Below are 10,918 nucleotides of genomic sequence, written 5' to 3'. Positions count from 1 at the left end.
AATTCCCTCAAAATTCAAGTTCCAACATGATAATGGCTGCAAAACCTTACTTTTGTTTATTATTCATTATCATTCATTATCATTTATTAACATTCATTATCATTCATTGTCATTCATTATCATTCATTATCATTTATTATCATTCATTATCATTCATTATCATTTATTAACATTCATTATCGTTTATTATCATTCATTATCATTTATTATTACAGGCCTACCTCCACTAGAAAATTGCGCCAAATTCAAATTCCAACACGATATTCACTCGAAAACTGTACTTCTATGTATTATTATCATTTATTATTTATTCAAGATGTCCGATTTTCTCAGTGAGAAAGCCATTCTCCTTACATCCATAACAAAAATCTATCACAAGTTCAAGTCCCCAACACCATAATTGATCACATGTACGAGCTTTCTCCGTCACTTATCCTTTTTCACTGGTAGCCTATCATAATCGCGTCAAATAATAAACTGCACTTATAGTAACGTAATTCACGTCATTTGATTTTGCAGGGGGGAAGGGACTGAAGACTTCATTTCAAGAAGTACGGTCATCAATTGTTCTCCAACACAGTCAGCACACACAACTTTGATATCGCAGTGCAGTCACCACGACGTCCACGCTCCAACTGAATTAGTTCAAATCCTCGCCACCCCCTGACCAGCATGCGGAGACACTGTCTACGCCTGTCACGTGAGGCACTTGGCCACTAGCGCAGGGGGCGAGCCCAGCGATCGCTCCCACGTCGTAAACATGTTTTCGCTGGACACGCTGGAACTTGTCGAGTTTGACGTCACAGCGGCCCCTTGTCCGCTCACCACGTGTATTCGTCAACTCCGCGTATTTCCCGCCAAAATTGTCTGCCTCAGAGCTGAATCAGACAACGGTCGACCGTTCCCTGAGCAAGTCCGAACCTGCAGATACCGACCTCACACAGCCGTTCGCCACGTGTTCTTGTGCGATCGAGAACAGTGCTACACTTTTGGCGGCAAAGTTTGCTCGACCGTGAAATCCGCCATGACTATATAACATCACGTTTGGACCGCACTAGAACGCCAGCTAATTGACTCGCTCTCGCGCGCGCGTGATAACTGTACAATCGCTGCGCCACTGCCCCACTTACGTCACACACCCTCCATACACGCGACGGACATAGCCTTCTGTAAATACCTGGAAAATGACTCTTATTTTAGACATTATGGTCATGCAGGTGTATTCCAACTGACTTCTCCGTGCTCACACAGCGAAACTCCAGAACACAGCTGATGTACGGGCGGCCGACTGAGCCGGCTCCCTGGCCGGCTGCCGTCAAGCGGTTTATGGTGCCCGCACAGCCCCCACAGCCAGCGCGCCAGGTAGCGGCGGCCGCGAGCACAACACGGACACAATGTTTCCTGTCAACCGCGTGCCGTGCGCGTTTGCTCGTCGCGAGAACGCTCGCTAATTCACTCTCACCATCCCGCTATATTAAATAATTCCATTTACAATTTCAAATACATATTCAAACGTGTTCAACTCCCTAATATCAACTACTTTTCGAGGACCAGAACGCCGCCTCCTCCTCCTAGGAACCGGCGCCAAGTTTTAAATCTGCCAGTAAACAAAGCTCACTTGCACTTCCGCCACCAACCTAAGAAAATTGTTTCAAACTAAGCCACCAGCTCTCAACCTCTTCCTACACGTTTTTGGAATGTTTTTTCTACCGAGTTGGAAACTTCCTTGACGTCACAACGCGCGATCGACCACGTGGCTCTGTCAGACAAAGAATGCTGTCACTAAGTTAACTGATCACCTGATTCTCATTATTCAGCCCACATGCTTCGATTATCTAATCCAGGATCTTGGCGAAAACACACGTCCGTACACATGAGCCATCACACGCACCTAGCTTAGTACCTCCGCAAGTGAATGTACAAAGTCCACATGACTATTTAATTAATCTGATCAATTAATTAACCTGTCTGATGCGGAAAACTGCCACGTCCACCTAGACTTGGAATAAATTTTCGCCACTGCCACACACACCCACTTGGACTTGAAATGAAATAGTTAAAGTCCCTACTGACCACCACGTCCTTTTACCGACCCATGTTCGTTGGCTAACATGTACTAATGCTTGCTTCCGTTTACTAATGTGCACTAACGTGTACTAACCCACATTAACTTATATCACATTCTGTCTATACAAATAAGCCAAACTTCAATTCTGATGGTCAGTTCGTGTTTCGCTACCAAACACAAGAAAATTGTGGCAAACGAAGCCATTAGCCTAAGTCACCTGTGATGACTCAAAATCGTCTGCTTTGCCTCTCTCACACACCACGAGCGCGAGACAGCCCACATCATAGTCTGTACCTTTATACTAGCGTCGGACATACTCCAGTATAAATATTCTAGCTAAACTATGACCATAATACTGTTGTTCAATCCACACGGTCTAGCACATGGCCAGAGCACACCCCCAGTACCTAAGCTGAGAACATTGATCTCCCCATCATTACTTAACCACTGAGAGACAGAGATACGCTGCAACCACATCCCTCGCGTTCTCGTAGCTACTTACCTCAGCAATTTGATCTAACAAACCCTCCAAGTAGAAAAAATAACAACCAACTCGAACTCTCTCATATTCTATATAGTCCCACAAATACTTAACGTACATTTTATTTACGCATCGAGTATACCTATCACTCTCTTACAAAAAACACTCGTCCTGATATACCTGGTGTCATGTTGCACAGTCGGCAGACACGCAAACAGCTCCTTATTTCAGTGCACAACATCAAACTGCTCCTAAATAATGCAGTACACATAACTGTAAACACCATCAGTACTCGTAATATGTCCAAATAACGCACAGCAAAATAACTCAACAGAACGCGCCATCATCCTATCCCACATTAAGTCACACGTCCGACAGCTCTCAATTCGCTCAAAGGCCTCTGTTCGACCCTTCAAACATGACTTGATGACAGCCGCATTCACACCGAATACCTGAGAAATTCATATCACTTACACGCCGAACATGACTATCCAAGCCAGGCCATCCGAGTCGTCTGTCACCGTCCTAACTCAGTGCGGTCCAACACACATGTTAAGGCCGCATTACATTGCTCGCCGGCCTATATGCGACACATTTCCACCCTCACGTCTGTTGTCAGAATAGCCGAGAGCGAGTTCACACACACACCGTCCGCACACATCCCAGCGCTTCTCACCCCTCTAAATCTAAAACGATCATTTGAAAATTAAAAAAAAAATAAGAACCCAGTCAACCACTCCGAAATTATATAGTGCCCCCAAAAATAGTTAACGCTCGCTTTCGTGTTTTCTAAGCTTATTTGTAAATTCAAATTCTTACCCTAACAGAACTTGTTCACCAAAATAATACTGAATGCGCTCCCCACCTCCTACCATTCCAGCTCTCAACATACGCAAATGTTCTGAACCCTCCTATATCCCAGCACAACCGATTAATCATTCTTATTCCTTCTTATCGAATTTACTGGTCTAATTTCCTAAGGACCCGTTATCGAAGTAACATCATGGCCAAAAGCCGCCATCTTGGATGACGTCATGTGCTGTTGCCAAGTCTCCATGCCGCCATCTTGGATGACGTCATCACTGCCATCTTGAATAAATTTGGCAACAATGGAGAGTGGGGTGGCCAATAGGTTGTCCCCCTACTCATGGGGTGAGGCCAGTGTGTCTTGGACAAATGCACTCTATGAGATAGCACCACTAGGTCTCTGCTGTGCACACAAACTTTCATTACTTGTGTATAGGTAGAAAGTGTTTCCACTGCTGAAAACCATGGCATACCATTCCATCTCCCATCTGATCCTGTGACGGCTAGAAGTGTGCATGCCCATGTTAATAATCACTTTGCAACAGTTTGTGTTGACACGTCTGGGCTCACAAGCCCTCTTATCTGTGCAGTGGTAGCTGTACAATCTACCACTGCTGCCATTACAACACAACAATACTGACATGCGTCTGTGCTAGGTGGACGTCCAGAGCCACGTCTACAGGTGTGAGGATGTTTACATCTGACACTATCATCTTTGCACAACTGATACAGCATATCCAACTTGTGTGGCAGTTCTCCAAAAGGACCATCCCGCCTCTTGGAAGCCCGCAATCTGACGCCTTTCAAACTGGCTCAGTTGGCTGTAGAAAGCATGAGTGTCTCTTTGTAGCATGGTTGCCTACTTGCTTCACTCATTTACACCACACTGAGTCTTCTCACTGTGGGTGTTCCCTATTAAAGGGTAGACACAGATGGCGCTCTGGCAGATATAGCACCTCACTATCTGTTGGCGGAGTATGTTGGGACTATTACCTGTACATCTACTACACCCTCCCCCCAGCATAGGCTGTCTTTGGATCAAAACGTCATCTTTCCAGGCGTACTAATTTTTTCCACCAGTGTAGGTAAATGCGACATCTGCAAAAAGTCTAAGATTTCTGTTAATATTGTCTGCAAGGTCATTATTATGCAACATGAACAGCAAGGGGTTCAACACAGTTTCCTGCAGCATGGGTGAAGTTATTTCTACATCTGTCGATGACGCTCCATTCAAGATACAGTGCAGCGTCCTCTCTAGCAAGCAGTCCTTAAACCAGTTACAAATTTCATTTATACGCCGTATTATCGTATGTATTGATTTAGGAAATGGGCATATTACCCTGACAAACAGGCGAAGTCGACAGTATTACGATATTCGTATTACCAATGACCAGTTCCCTCCCACCCCCTTCCCCAGCTCATCGTCCACGAATATCTCACACCATTCTCTAAGTATAGACTTTACGACCGCCACCACGTCAGTTTCCTGTACTCATGCCTTTGAAATACGACATGACGTTGCAGACGACTTTTACAAGAGCAGAACGATTTTAAATGTACTGATTAACCCAACAGTAGGGAGACAGCTAGCGTGTTGCAGGCCCACAGGCACGGAAATGCGTCACTACGAGGGGGACATTCATGTTGTAGGCTTGTGGGTATGTAATCGAGGTTTCTGGTATTCCACAATTGGCCTAGGCTAATCAAATGTAGGCGCTTTGTTTACTTCAGTGGAGGCATTTTGGTGTGCATGTAGCGGGAATGCTAGTAATTCCGCTTACGATTTTTTGTGCGCCGAGCGAAAGCTATAGTTGCTCCACGCACTCTGCTTAGAGGAGGCCAAGGTGACTGAATGCAAATGAAAAGCCAGCGTGAGGAAAACACATTTATTACAATGATTGAGATGCATACAATCGAGCCTGATCTAGTCCATCACCCACTGCGTGACTGCAGTTGACGAGTTGAGGTGGAGTGGTACACAGTCCGGAGGGTGTACACTTCACAAGATGTCACATAGCCGTGTGCTCATGGGCAAGTGTCTGCACGACCAGCTCTTGGCATTGTCTGTGGAGGGCGGCGTTTTTCGTGGGCAAGGCGGAAGTGGCTGCATAAACGGACGGACCGACTTCTGTGTGTGTACGTGTGAGGAGTCCGCGATCGCTCGACCCACGTGCTTTGCGGCTAGGCAGGACAGCTCTTCATGTGATGCACCCAGCGCATTCGGATGCCTCACTCGCACTGGTTCTTGCTTTGTCATCACATGTGCGGTGCACGCCGCGCCGTTGCTAGGCTTTCGGCTAGCAGTAAATCGCATGCACACATTGCGAATGCTGCGTCGACCACGATAGTAGTTCTAGCGTTCGCATGGTTGTGCGGTGGGCTGCCACACAGATCCCCCCTTGGAGAGTGGAGCTCAGGAGCTTCATGACAGCGCAGACATCAGTCTACAACTCCATCCTGTCGTAATTCGCGCACTGTGTGTTGACGTCAGCAATAGTGTGTTGGCTGTGGTCTGGTGAAGCAGCAGTTGGGCTGCATCTGGTGACGTCAGCATGCAGTGCTGGCTGGCGCGCGGTGGAGAGTTCTCTTGCGGCGGCTAGTGGCAGTGACAGCAGGCAGTACAGCTGGGCGCGTGTGGGACGTGTCCCTCGTGCAGCAGCTATGACAGGAGCAGCTGGTGGTGCTGGCTCCGAGCTGTCTGAAGCATCGCATGGCACAAGCACATGGCCCTGTGATGTCATGACTAGTGCATGATTCCTGGAACTGCAACGGATGTGTCCGGCAGCACGGGAGCGGCATCTGGAACTTGATGGGGAAACGGTTATGGTAACCAGCGCAGGAGGAGGACTGCCTCGATGCCCGGCATGGTGGAGGCATCTCAGTGTTGATGCGGTTGTGATCATGGGGACGAGCGTGGGGGAACCTGCCTCGACACCCAACATGGCGGAGGCAACACAGCACGGATGTGGCCCCAGGAATTCCGACGGATACACAACCGGTGACATGGGCGGTGGAGTCTGAGGCTCAACTGGTAACAGCTCAGCAATGAGGCAGCCCGCTGGAGACGGGGTCTCTACAGCATGCTGCGGCTGATGTGCTGGGTTTCATGCCCGTTCAGTGTCTGGTGGTGTGGCGCAATTCTCATGCAGCACTGGCGTTTGAAACGTACTCTCCAGCCAGAGCGTGCGATGTAGTCCTCTGGCAGCTGTGGTGGGGACACTTCAGGCTGCTGCACCGGCTGGCTGGGCGGGGTGGGGTGAGGAGCATGTGGTGACGTGGTGCCAGCTGGTGGCAGGATGACAGCCGGCGGTGTCTGTGTGTCGTTGCCGGCAGCGGGTACGGGTGCTGCTGGGCCGGCGACAAGGGAAGCTTCATTGGAAGTTATGTCTTCCATGGGGCTGTAGAATTGTGCTGCATCAGGAGCGGGCAAAACATAAGCTGGTTTGACATGATAGATGGTGACTTTGTCAGCTTGCCGTTGATCTCAAACCAGAGAAGGTAGTGATGTTGGACGCTGGCGCCTGGAGCGAAGTCGACATTCTAACTCATGCCAAAGGTGTTCCATGGGGTTCACGTCGACACTCTGGACAGGACAGTCCATTTCCGGACTGTTGCTGTCCACATACCATTACCTCATAGATGCTCTTTTGTGACATGCTATGTTGTATTCTCGTCGCCACTCTAAGGTCTTGTACCATGGGAATAAAGGGAGAGGATGTTTCTACAATACAACTGCACACATGTATCAATAGGGTTCTTTATATACTTAAATAGATAGCTGCTACTTAACTTTAACAGCGTCCGTGTTTTGTGGTACATGTTCTTCCATAATAGTCCATGTTAGCCTTACTGCTGGTGAAGTACAAGTTCCGCTATAAACACTACTCCAGCCGCTATACACTCTCGTGGCTGTTGATGTGAACTGACAGATGCCAACTAGAATAGTGACTGAGCTAGTGACTGAGAGACTGGGCCTGCACTGGTGACTGAGACTGACAGACTGAGACTGAGACTGAGCCCTCCAGTCTATGGCGGTGATCTAAATACTTGGAGTCGAGAGGGCGTTGGCAGCATGTTGGTTGCGAAAAACTAAAGATTCTTTTGGGAGAAAAGAGAAGCAGCGGCATGAATATCCGAGGTGAGATGGAAATCCAGTCCTAAGAAAAGAAGGAAAAGGAGAAAGGGGGAGGGAGTATTAGCAGTTCAGTACAAGGGAGATAAGCTTTCAGAGAATACTATAGAAATGGAAGAAGACGTATATGAAGATATGATACTGCGAGAAGAAGTTGACGAGCTCTGAAAGATCTAAGTCGAAACGAGGCCTCAGAAGTAGACGACATTCCGTCAGAACTACTAATTGATTTGGGGGAACCACCCATGACAAAGCTGGTATCCAAGATGTATAAGAGAGGCGAAATACCCTCAGAGTTCAAGAGGAATGTAATGATCCCAATTCCGATGATAGCAGTTGTTGATAGGCGTGATAATTACCGAAATATCAATTTAATAAGTCATGGTTGCAGAATACTAACACGAATAATTTACAGAGGAATGGAAAACCTAATAGAAGCCAATCTTGGGGAGCATCAGTTAGGATTCCGGAGAAATGTTGGAACACGTGAGACAATACTGACCCTATGACTTAGAAGACAGGTTAAAGAAAGATAAAACTATGTTTATAGCATTTGTAGACTCAGAGAAAGCTTTTGACAGAGTGGGCTGGGATACTCTCTTTGAAATTCTGAAGGCAGTTGGTATAAAATACAGGGACCGAGGGGTTATTTACAATTTGTACAAAAACTAGACGGCAGTTACAAGACTCAAGGGACATGAAAGGGAAGCAATGGTGAGGAGAAAGTAAAACAGGGTTGTAGGCTATCCCTGATGTTATTCAATCTGCACTTTGAACAAACATTAAAGGAAACTAAAGAAAAATTTGGAGAAGAAATTAAAATTCATGGTAGAGAAATAAAAACTTTGAGGTCTGCGGATGATATTGTAATTCTGTCAGAGACACCAAAGGACCCCCCCACGAACCATGGACCTTGCCGTTGGTGGGGAGGCTTGCGTGCCTCAGTGATACAGATAGCCATACCGTAGGTGCAACCACAACGGAGGGGTATCTGTTGAGAGGCCAGACAAACGTGTGGTTCCTGAAGAGGGGCAGCAGCCTATTCAGTAGTTGCAGGGGCAACAGTCTGGATGATTGACTGATCTGGCCTTGTAACACTAACCAAAACGGCCTTGCTGTGCTGGTACTGTGAACGGCTGAAAGCAAGGGGAAACTACGGCCGTAATTTTTCCCGAGGGCATGCAGCTTTACTGTATGGTTAAATGATGATGGCGTCCTCTTGGGTAAAATATTCCAAAGGTAAATAGTCCCCCATTCGGATCTCCGGGCGGGGACTACTCAGGAGGACGTCGTTATCAGGAGAAAGAAAACTGGCGTTCTACGGATCGGAGCGTGGAATGTCAGATCCCTTAATCGGGCAGGTAGGTTAGAAAATTTAAAAAGGGAAATGGATAGGTTAAAGTTAGATATAGTGGGAATTAGTGAAGTTCGGTGGCAATAGGAACAAGACTTTTGGTCAGGCGAATACAGGGTTATAAATACAAAATCAAATAGGGGTAATGCAGGAGTGGGTTTAATAATGAATAAAAAAAAATAGGAGTGCGGGTAAGCTACTGCAAACAGCATAGTGAACGCATTATTGTGGCCAAGATAGACATGAAGCCCACGCCTACCACAGTAGTGCAAGTTTATATGCCAACTAGCTCTGCAAATGACGAAGAAATTGATGAAATGTATGATGAGATAAAATAAATTATTCAGGTAGTGAAGGGAGACGAAAATTTAATAGTCATGGGTGACTGGAATTCGGTAGTAGGAAAAGGGAGAGAAGGAAATGTAGTAGGTGAATATGGATTGGGGGGAAGAAATGAAAGAGGAAGCCGCCTGGTCGAATTCTGCACGGAGCACAACTTAATCATAGCTAACACTTGGTTCAAGAATCATAAAAGAATGTTGTATACATGGAAGTACCCTGGAGATACTAAAAGGCATCAGATAGATTATGTAATGGTAAGACAGAGAGTTAGGAACCAGGTTTTAAATTGTAAGACATTTCCAGGGGCAGATGTGGACTCTGACCACAATCTATTGGTTATGAACTGTAGATTAAAACTGAAGAAACTGCAAAAAAGGTGGGAATTTAAGGAGATGGGACCTGGATAAACTGAAAGAACCAGAGGTTGTACAGAGATTCAAGGAGAGCATAAAGGAACAATTAACAGGAATGGGGGAAAGAAATACAGTAGATGAAGAATGGGTAGCTCTGAGCGATGAAGTAGTGAAGGCAGCAGAGGATAAAGTAGGTAAAATGACGAGGGCTAGTAGAATTCCTTGGGTAACAGAAGAAATATTTAACTTAACTGATGAAAGGAGAAAATATAAAAATGCAGTAAATGAAGCAGGCAAAAAGGAATACAAACTTCTCAAAAATGATATCGACAGGAAGTGCAAAATGGCTAAGCAGGGATGGCTAGAGGACAAATGTAAGGATGTAGAGGCTTGTGTCACCAGGGGTAAGATAGATACTGCCTACAGGAAAATTAAAGAAACCTTTGGAGAAAAGAGAACCACTTGTATGAATATCAAGAGCTCGGATGGAAACACAGTTCTAAGTAAAGAAGGGAAAGCAGAAAGGTGGAAGGAGTATATAGAGGGTCTATACAGTGGCGATGTACTTGAGGACAATATCATGGAAATGGAAGAGGATGTAGATGAAGATGAAATGGGAGATATGGTACTGCGTGAAGAGTTTGACAGAGCACTGAAAGATCTGAGTTGAAACATTCCATTAGAACTACTGACAGCCTTGGGAGAGCCAGTCCTGATAAAACTCTACCATCTGGTGAGCAAGATATATGAGACAGGCGAAATACCCTCAGACTTCAAGAAGAATATAATAATTTCAATCCCAAAGAAAGGAGGTGCTGACAGATGTGAAAATTACCGAACTATCAGTTTAATAAGTCACTGCTGCAAAATACTAATGCGAATTCTTTACAGACGAATGGAAAAACTGGTAGAAGCCGACCTCGGGGAAGATCAGTTTGGATTACGTAGAAATATTGGAACACGTGAGGCAATACTGACCCTACGACTTATCTTAGAAGCTAGATTAAGAAAAGGCAAACCTACTTTTCTAGCATTTGTAGACTTAGAGAAAGCTTTTGACAATGTTGACTGGAATACTCTCTTTCAAATTCTGAAGGTGGCAGGGGTAAAATACAGGGAGCGAAATGCTATTTACAATTTGTACAGAAACCAGATGGCAGTTATAAGAGTCGAGGGACACGAAAGGGAAGCAGTGGTTGGGAAGGGAGTGAGACATGGTTGTAGCCTCTCCCCGATGTTATTCTATCTGTATATTGAGCAAGCAGTGAAGGAAACAAAAGAAAAATACGGAGTAGGTATGAAAATCCATGGAGAAGAAATAAAAACTTTGAGGTTTGCCGATGACATTGTAATTCTGTCAGAGACAGCAAAGGACTTGGAA

This window comes from Schistocerca piceifrons, chromosome 2, assembly GCF_021461385.2.
Source record: "Schistocerca piceifrons isolate TAMUIC-IGC-003096 chromosome 2, iqSchPice1.1, whole genome shotgun sequence".
Classification (NCBI taxonomy): Eukaryota; Metazoa; Arthropoda; class Insecta; order Orthoptera; family Acrididae; genus Schistocerca; species Schistocerca piceifrons.
Note: the sequence above shows the minus strand (reverse complement) of the source record.